Raw genomic sequence first — 6,958 nt, forward strand, 5'->3', positions numbered from 1 at the left:
CATTCTCCCACGCCCTCGCCCGCCCACTCCGCTCCCAAACAGTGACTCACCCTTTCGCTCCGGGGCGGCCGCGGCTCGGCCGGCGTCAAAGCGGAGCGAGGAGAACCTGTGCGACTTCTCACGGAGAAATCCCCAACCGCGGAGTCCTCCCCTCCGCCAGCCTTTAAAGGTGCAGCGAGGGAGGGGCTTGGCAGGCCGCGCCCCGGGCGCTGGGCGCAAAGGTGCAGGGCCCGGAGCAGACCGCCCGGCCCCGCGCCTGCGGTCCGTCTGGCAAAGTTCTTTGGGTGCCGCTCCTGGCAAGTTTCAGGGGTGGGGCCGGAAAGGGATTCCCCACCCCCGTCCCCGGCCTGATTCCGGAACCGCTCCCTGACGGCGAGGAGTGGGTTTCAGGGGCGCTGGTGTTTACTCAGAGGGTGTCGCCCGGCCAGGGTCAGAAGGTGGGTTTTCAAGCCTCACTGGGTTGCTTGGCAGCCTTAGTCATGAGCCGCCCCAAGGCAGCCCTAGGTTGAGCGGGGAGGGTGTTTCCAAGTTAATGAGACCAATAATACTTTCCCTTCGGTGACTAACCAGCGTGTCATTTGTCCTGTTAATTGATTTGCTTCTCGTTTAGTATAAGAAACCGTAACCAAAATAAACAGGGAAAGAAGAATTCCCAGCTCAGTGGAACCCTGCGCTTTTCTGCAGCATTGGGGGCAAATGCAGCCACGTGTGCTTTCTTCGATGATGAGTTCAGTCTCGTTGTTGTCATGATAACTGAAAAGGTTACTGTTTAAAAAAATTCTCGAGACTCCACATTTCCTTGAAGTTGCTCGTCATATGACTGCTGCCCGGTTATCTAAGCTGTAGAGAGCCTAATCAGGATGAACAAGGAGAGGGAACTTGGCCAAATCTATATTGGATTTAACTGACAGGTGTGATTTATGTTAATATCAACTTCCAGACAGGGTAGTCATGGGTAGCATTTGCTCTGGCTTATAGTCAACAAAATAACCAGAGGCATCTTTGTGTATGTAGTGGAGATAAAATGTTGGTAAACAATCGTCTTGTCTTTGGTTCTTTCTTAAACAGCCCACTTGGTAAAGGAGCTTGCCAAAGCGGACACTTTAACCGACAACTCTGGGGTGTTGTCATATGACAGACATTTTTCCCAAATGAAAATGCTCCTGAATTAAGCAAAGGCTCAACAGTATCTATAAAGCTATAGGGTAGTAAGGAACCAGAAGAGCCCATTGACAACTGAAATTTATATTTCCTAAGCTTATTTTTCCTTTTCAATAAGTAGCTTGTCCCCAGTTTTACAAATCCCAGGCATTTTGCCCAGAAGGTAATAGTAAATGGATTGGTTTGCTAGGAGGCAAAGTAAATGGAAATTCAAACCAGTAGTTTTTTTACAGATAGTCACAAATCTGATTCAGACGTGTGAGTACCCTGTTCCTTGGTAACACAGAAAGACTAGATTTAACCTTCTCGTTACCATATGATATTTTGTTTATAAGATTTTATAAATATAATGCTGTTGTTATTAATGGACTGCATACAGAACCATTGTGTTTTAAAATGTTTGTTAGGTAGGATGAATTTGAGAAATATCCTGTGGGGCAAATATGTCCCAACAGACTCTGGCAATAAGATAGTTGGATGAGGTATGGGAAAAATTCTTTTTCACTTGAATATTACCTAATACGGAACACCGCAATTTCCCAATTTGCTAGATACCATCAAGTCGGTTCCAACTCATCTGGACTCTGTACAACAGAGTAATACATCCAGTCCTGTGCCACACTCACAACTGTCCTTATGTTTGAGCCCCTCGACGCAGCCACCAGGTCAAACCATCTGACTGAAGTCTTCCCTTTTTGCTGGCCTGCTACTTTTCCAAGCATGATGTCTTTCTCTAGAGACTGGTCTCTCCTGACCGCATGTCCATGAGATGAAGTCTTGCCATTCTTGCCTCTAAGGAATATTCTGACTGTATTTCTTCCAAGACAGATTTGCTTGTTCTTTTGGCAGACCATGGTGCTTTCAATATTCTTTGCCAGCACCGCAATTCAAAAGCATCAATTCTTCTTTGGTCTCCCTTATTCAGTGTGCAACTGTCACATGCATAGAAGGCAATTCAGAATACCATGGCTTGAATCAGGTGTACCTAATATTGAAAGAAACGTCCTTGCTTTTCAACATTTCAGTGTACACAGGTAATAATAAGTACACTTATGAGCTTTAACTCACTGTTATTAAGTGCAAAGAGACAAAAGTTTTACAAAACCCTCGCCTCTAGTTTGCTCTACTTCATACAAGAATCTCTCAGCACAGAAATACTAGGGATCTTCAAAAAGTTTATGGGAAATGGAATCACAAGATAATGAAGTCCTCTTACATATCATCAATGAACTGCCTTCTCTTTTATATCATTATTGCAAAACTTTATGTGGGGAGAAAAATATCCCAAGGAACAAAATGTAAGAAATACTTACGTGTTTTAAGAATGATGAGGGCGATGAATGTACAAATGTGCTTTACACAATTGATGTATGTACGGATTGTGATAAGAGTTGTATGAGCCCCTAATAAAATGATTAAAAAAAGAAAGAAATACTTATGTGCACCTCGGGCTATGAAATATTTAAATGTGTAACAAGTTTGGGTGAATAGCCACCCAAATATTTGGACATAATGGAGATTGGTATAAATAAAATATTCTAAAGTGCTATCAAAAATAATGATGTGAAATTTTGGGCCTATGTATATGATTGGTTTACATGTTCCAAACAGCCAGCAGTCCATTTATCACAGTTGTCTGACACACATCTCATTGCTCCACCATTAAAAAATAATAATAAAAAGCCTCTGTCTGAACAAGAGACTTTTTCATGGTTAGTTTTGAATTTGGGGTCAGAATTGATTCGATGGCAGTAAGTTTGGTTTTGGAGTTTTATTGTGATTCATTCCATCTGATCAGGCCTATGTTCATAGTCACTGTTTGTGTTGTTGAAAAGAGACATTTCCAATGAATATATCACTGGGCTTTTAAAGTTCTTTTGTGTGATTTCCATTTGGTGTTTTGATCACCAAGGCCATATTTTCAAACTACTGATCCTTCATTGTTTTTGACTTTTGCATTTCAGTTATCAGTAATACACAAGAATTGAGTGCATCTGTGGAAAGGTGGGGCTTCCTACTCCAGTAAAGAATTACAGTCTCAGAAACCTTCAGGGGTGGTTCTATCCTGGCCTTTGGGGCTACTATGAGTTGGCATCAACTCACTGTCGGTGAGGTATTTTTTGAGAGAGTGAAAAGAGGCGGTAGAGAACTCAGTATAAGTCAGAACACAACCAGGAGTTTGACTTGGGAAGAGGCCATCAATTGCTCATATATAAGTGGAAGCTAAAGCTAAAACAAGGCTGCCAGAGCCAAATGATGATCTTGAGTATATTCCACCTGAATTTAAAAAATCATCTCAAGAACAGATTGACCCAAAGACAAACCAAGTTGTGGGATGGCATCAAGGACAGCATATATGGAGAAAGCAAGAGGTCATTAAAGGGACAGGAAATAAGAGATCAAAATCTATGTCAAATAGAGTAGCTAAACAAATGGAAGAAATGTCGAAAAGAGCTGAATGGATTTCACAGGGCAGCTTAATAAGACAAAGTATTATAATAAAATGTACAAACACCTGGAATGAAAAACAAAAAGGAAGCACACACTCAGCATACCTTGAACTGAAAAAAAGAAGAGGAAGAAGAAAAGTTCAAGCCTTTAGTTGAAATATGGAAGGATTCTGTGGGCATAATATTGAGTCATGCAGCAAGTATTAAAACAAGATAAAAAGAATATACAGAGTCACTGTAGAAAAAAATAATTGGTCAATAGTCATTTCAGAAGGTAGCACATGATCAGGAATTGGTGTTTTAAAGGAAGAAATCCAAACTACACTGAGGGCATGGGCAAAAAACAAGACTTCAGAAACTGGCAGAATACCAATTGAGATATTTCAATAAACAGATGTGTGAAGTTAGAAGTACTCACGCATCTATGCCAAGAAAATTTGAAGATAGCTAACCAATTGACTGGAAGATACCCATGTTTGTGCCCATTCCAAAGAAAGGTATGATCCAACAGAATGGAAATTATCAAACAATATCATTAATTTAACATGCAAATAAAATTATACTGAAGATAATTAAAAAACAGTTAAAAAAAAACAACAAAAAACAGTTGCACCAGTACACTGACAGGGAACTGCCAGAAATTCAAGCCAGATTCAGAAGAGGATAGGGAATGATGGATATCATTGCTGCCATACTATAGATGTTGGCTGAAAATGGAGAGTACAAGAGAGGTGTTCAACTATGCTTTTTATTGATAAGCATCTTAGGCTGGGTTCTCATATATGTATATAGTTTTGTTTGTAGATGTAGATAGATAGAGATACTTGTATCGAACCAATGACTCACACCATTGCAGAAGTGAGCAAATCCAATCCAAGTCCAGGCTAGTTCCAAGTCTGTTTTGCTAGAGACTTCTCCAATCTCTATGGGGGCTGGTCAACCCAAGATTGGCAGGAAGAAAACAGGCTTGTGGCTGCAGAGGCCAATGAATCCAAGGTGGGCAGGCAATATGGCAGGCCATTGACTTGAGTCCATAGAATTGGAGGTCGATGAACCAGGTGCAGGATCTAGATCCAGCCAAAGGCAAGTAATCTTTTCCGCATAGTTAACTTATACTGAAGCAAGCCATACCCCTTCAAACATAAGAACAACTGTGAGGATGGAGCAGGACCAGGTGGTATTTCATTCTGTTGTGCATAGGATCACCATGAATTGGTATCGAATCAATGGCATCTAACAACAATGAACATACCTCTGAGGAAATTTCCTTTTGACTGATTGCATCAGAGCTGTGATCTGAGTGAGGGTGTTGTCTCTCACTCTAGTCTTATTACGGATTAGCTGCTTATAGCAGATCCTTTTATGGAAATCATTTCATTGGATTAGATTGCATCATGGGGGATTACTAGGTCTTAACTGCCAGGCCACTGAGAACCCTGGCCCAGGCAAGTTGACACAAAACATATCAAAACGATGTAATGCATTAACCTGTGTGGATCAACAAATTATAGTTAATGTTTTTTAAAAAAAAGGAATTTTAGAACATATGTAATTGTGCTCATGTGGAACCTGTGCTAGGACCAAGAAGTGGTCATTGGTATAGAACCACAGGAGACAGCATGGTTTAAAATCAGGAAAGGGAAAGGATATATGTTGCCTTTCCTGCCATACTGGAGCCTGTGGAGGCCTGCTGGGAACAAGACTTCTAAATGGCAACTATGTCTCGAAGGATGTGGCTGAAGGCCATTTTTGCTAGTTACAGATGGGGGTCTCTGGACCAGAAGGGGCACATGGCTCTTCTTAAAATTGAAGGTGTTTATGCCTGAGATGAAATTGAATTCTATTTAGACAAAAGATGTGCTTATGCGTTCAAAGCAAAGAACAACATAGTGACTCTTGGTGGCAAACCTAACAAAACCAGAGTCACTTGGGGAAAGGTAACTCGGGCCCATAGAAACAGAGGCATGGTTCAGGCCCAATTCCGGAGCAACCTGCCTGCTAAGACCATTGGACACAAGAGTCCGTGTGATGCTGTACCCCTCAAGGATTTAAACTTATTGAAAAGTAAATAAATAAAAGCATGCATTTGTTTTTTAAAAAGTCTGTAAAGATTATATCTGTTCACCATATTTACTGAAACTGTATGTTAAGATTATATCTGTTCACCTTATTTACTGAAACTGTTAAGATTATATCTGTTCACCATATTTACTGAAACTGTATGTTAAAATTATATCTGTTCACCGTATATACTGAAACTGTATGTAAAGATTATATCTGTTCACCATATTTACTGAAACTGTATGCGGAGCAGATCACCTGAGCTGGCCTCCACGGGACGAGCATGTCAGGACTGGAGGAAGGCTCGATAACAACCTGAGACAACGGCGACACAGCCTTGCTTGCCGACAGTGAAGTTGACTGAAAGCACTTGCTGGTGAAGTTCAAAGCCTACAGTCTCCCATATGGATCCTCACACCTGGACCGAAAAGCAACATGACCAACCGATAAAAGATTAAAGTGGTCAAGGATTTCATTTTACTTGGTCCCACAACCAGTGAAACCATGGAAGCAGCAGTCAGAAAGTCAAACAATGTAGTGCTTGGGGCAAATCTGCTGAAATAGTTCTCTTTAAAGTGCTAATAATAATAATTGCTAAAAAGGCAAAGATACAATGTCGAGTATGAAGGTATGCCTGGTCCGAATCATGGTATTTTAGCGGCTCATCCACATATGAAATCTGCAAAAGGAAGACCAAAGAAGGATTCGTGCTCTGAATCATGGCATTGGCAAAGGATAGTGAATCTACCACAGACTGCATGTAGAACAAACGTATTCGTCTTTGAAGAAGAACCACCAGTGTATTCCTAAGAAGTGAGGATGGTGAGACTAAGTCTCATGTAGTTCGGAGATCTAGTCGGAGGGACCACTTCATTTCTGGTAAATAGGGGGTCAGTGAAAAGGAGGAAGACCTTCCATGACATAGATTGACGCAATGACCACAGCTGTAGACTCAGGCGTAGCAGTGACTGCGCTGATGGCACAGGACCAGCAGTATGTCATTCTGTTGTTCACAGTAAAGTTACTTTGGTCAGAACCAGCTCAATGGCATTTAGTAACCAATAAAAACAACATGCACCATAGTTTGTATATTATGAAGTAAAAAAATTGGGTAATTTTTCTTACATCCTTAAATATACCCAACTAACTGTTATTTTATAAAGTAAAATATCTTTTTTTTAATTTAAATAATCACTTTATTAGGGGCTCATACAACTCCTCACAATCTGTACATACGTCATCTGTGTCTAGCACTTTAGTACATCTGTTGACTTCATCATTCTTAC

The 6,958-nt window shown here is 41.0% G+C and overlaps 1 protein-coding gene and 1 pseudogene across 2 annotated transcripts in view; one reads left to right on the top strand and one right to left on the bottom strand.

The window, feature by feature from the left end:
* SGMS2 (sphingomyelin synthase 2) overlaps positions 1 to 122 on the bottom strand; it is a 96,804-nt gene extending 96,682 nt beyond the window's left edge. For both annotated transcript variants that reach the window (XM_045284193.1, XM_004703299.2), the window contains exon 1: positions 51 to 122. The gene's annotated coding sequence lies outside the window, so the exon portion shown is untranslated. The remainder of the gene's footprint in view (positions 1 to 50) is intronic.
* A 5,207-nt stretch (positions 123 to 5,329) lies between these two features.
* Positions 5,330 to 5,663, top strand: LOC105978692 (annotated as a pseudogene).
* The last annotated feature ends 1,295 nt before the right edge of the window (positions 5,664 to 6,958 follow it).

Source organism: Echinops telfairi, unplaced genomic scaffold, assembly GCF_000313985.2.
Source record: "Echinops telfairi isolate 266 unplaced genomic scaffold, ASM31398v2 ScPeMD7_7468;HRSCAF=8506_0, whole genome shotgun sequence".
NCBI lineage: Eukaryota > Metazoa > Chordata > Mammalia > Afrosoricida > Tenrecidae > Echinops > Echinops telfairi.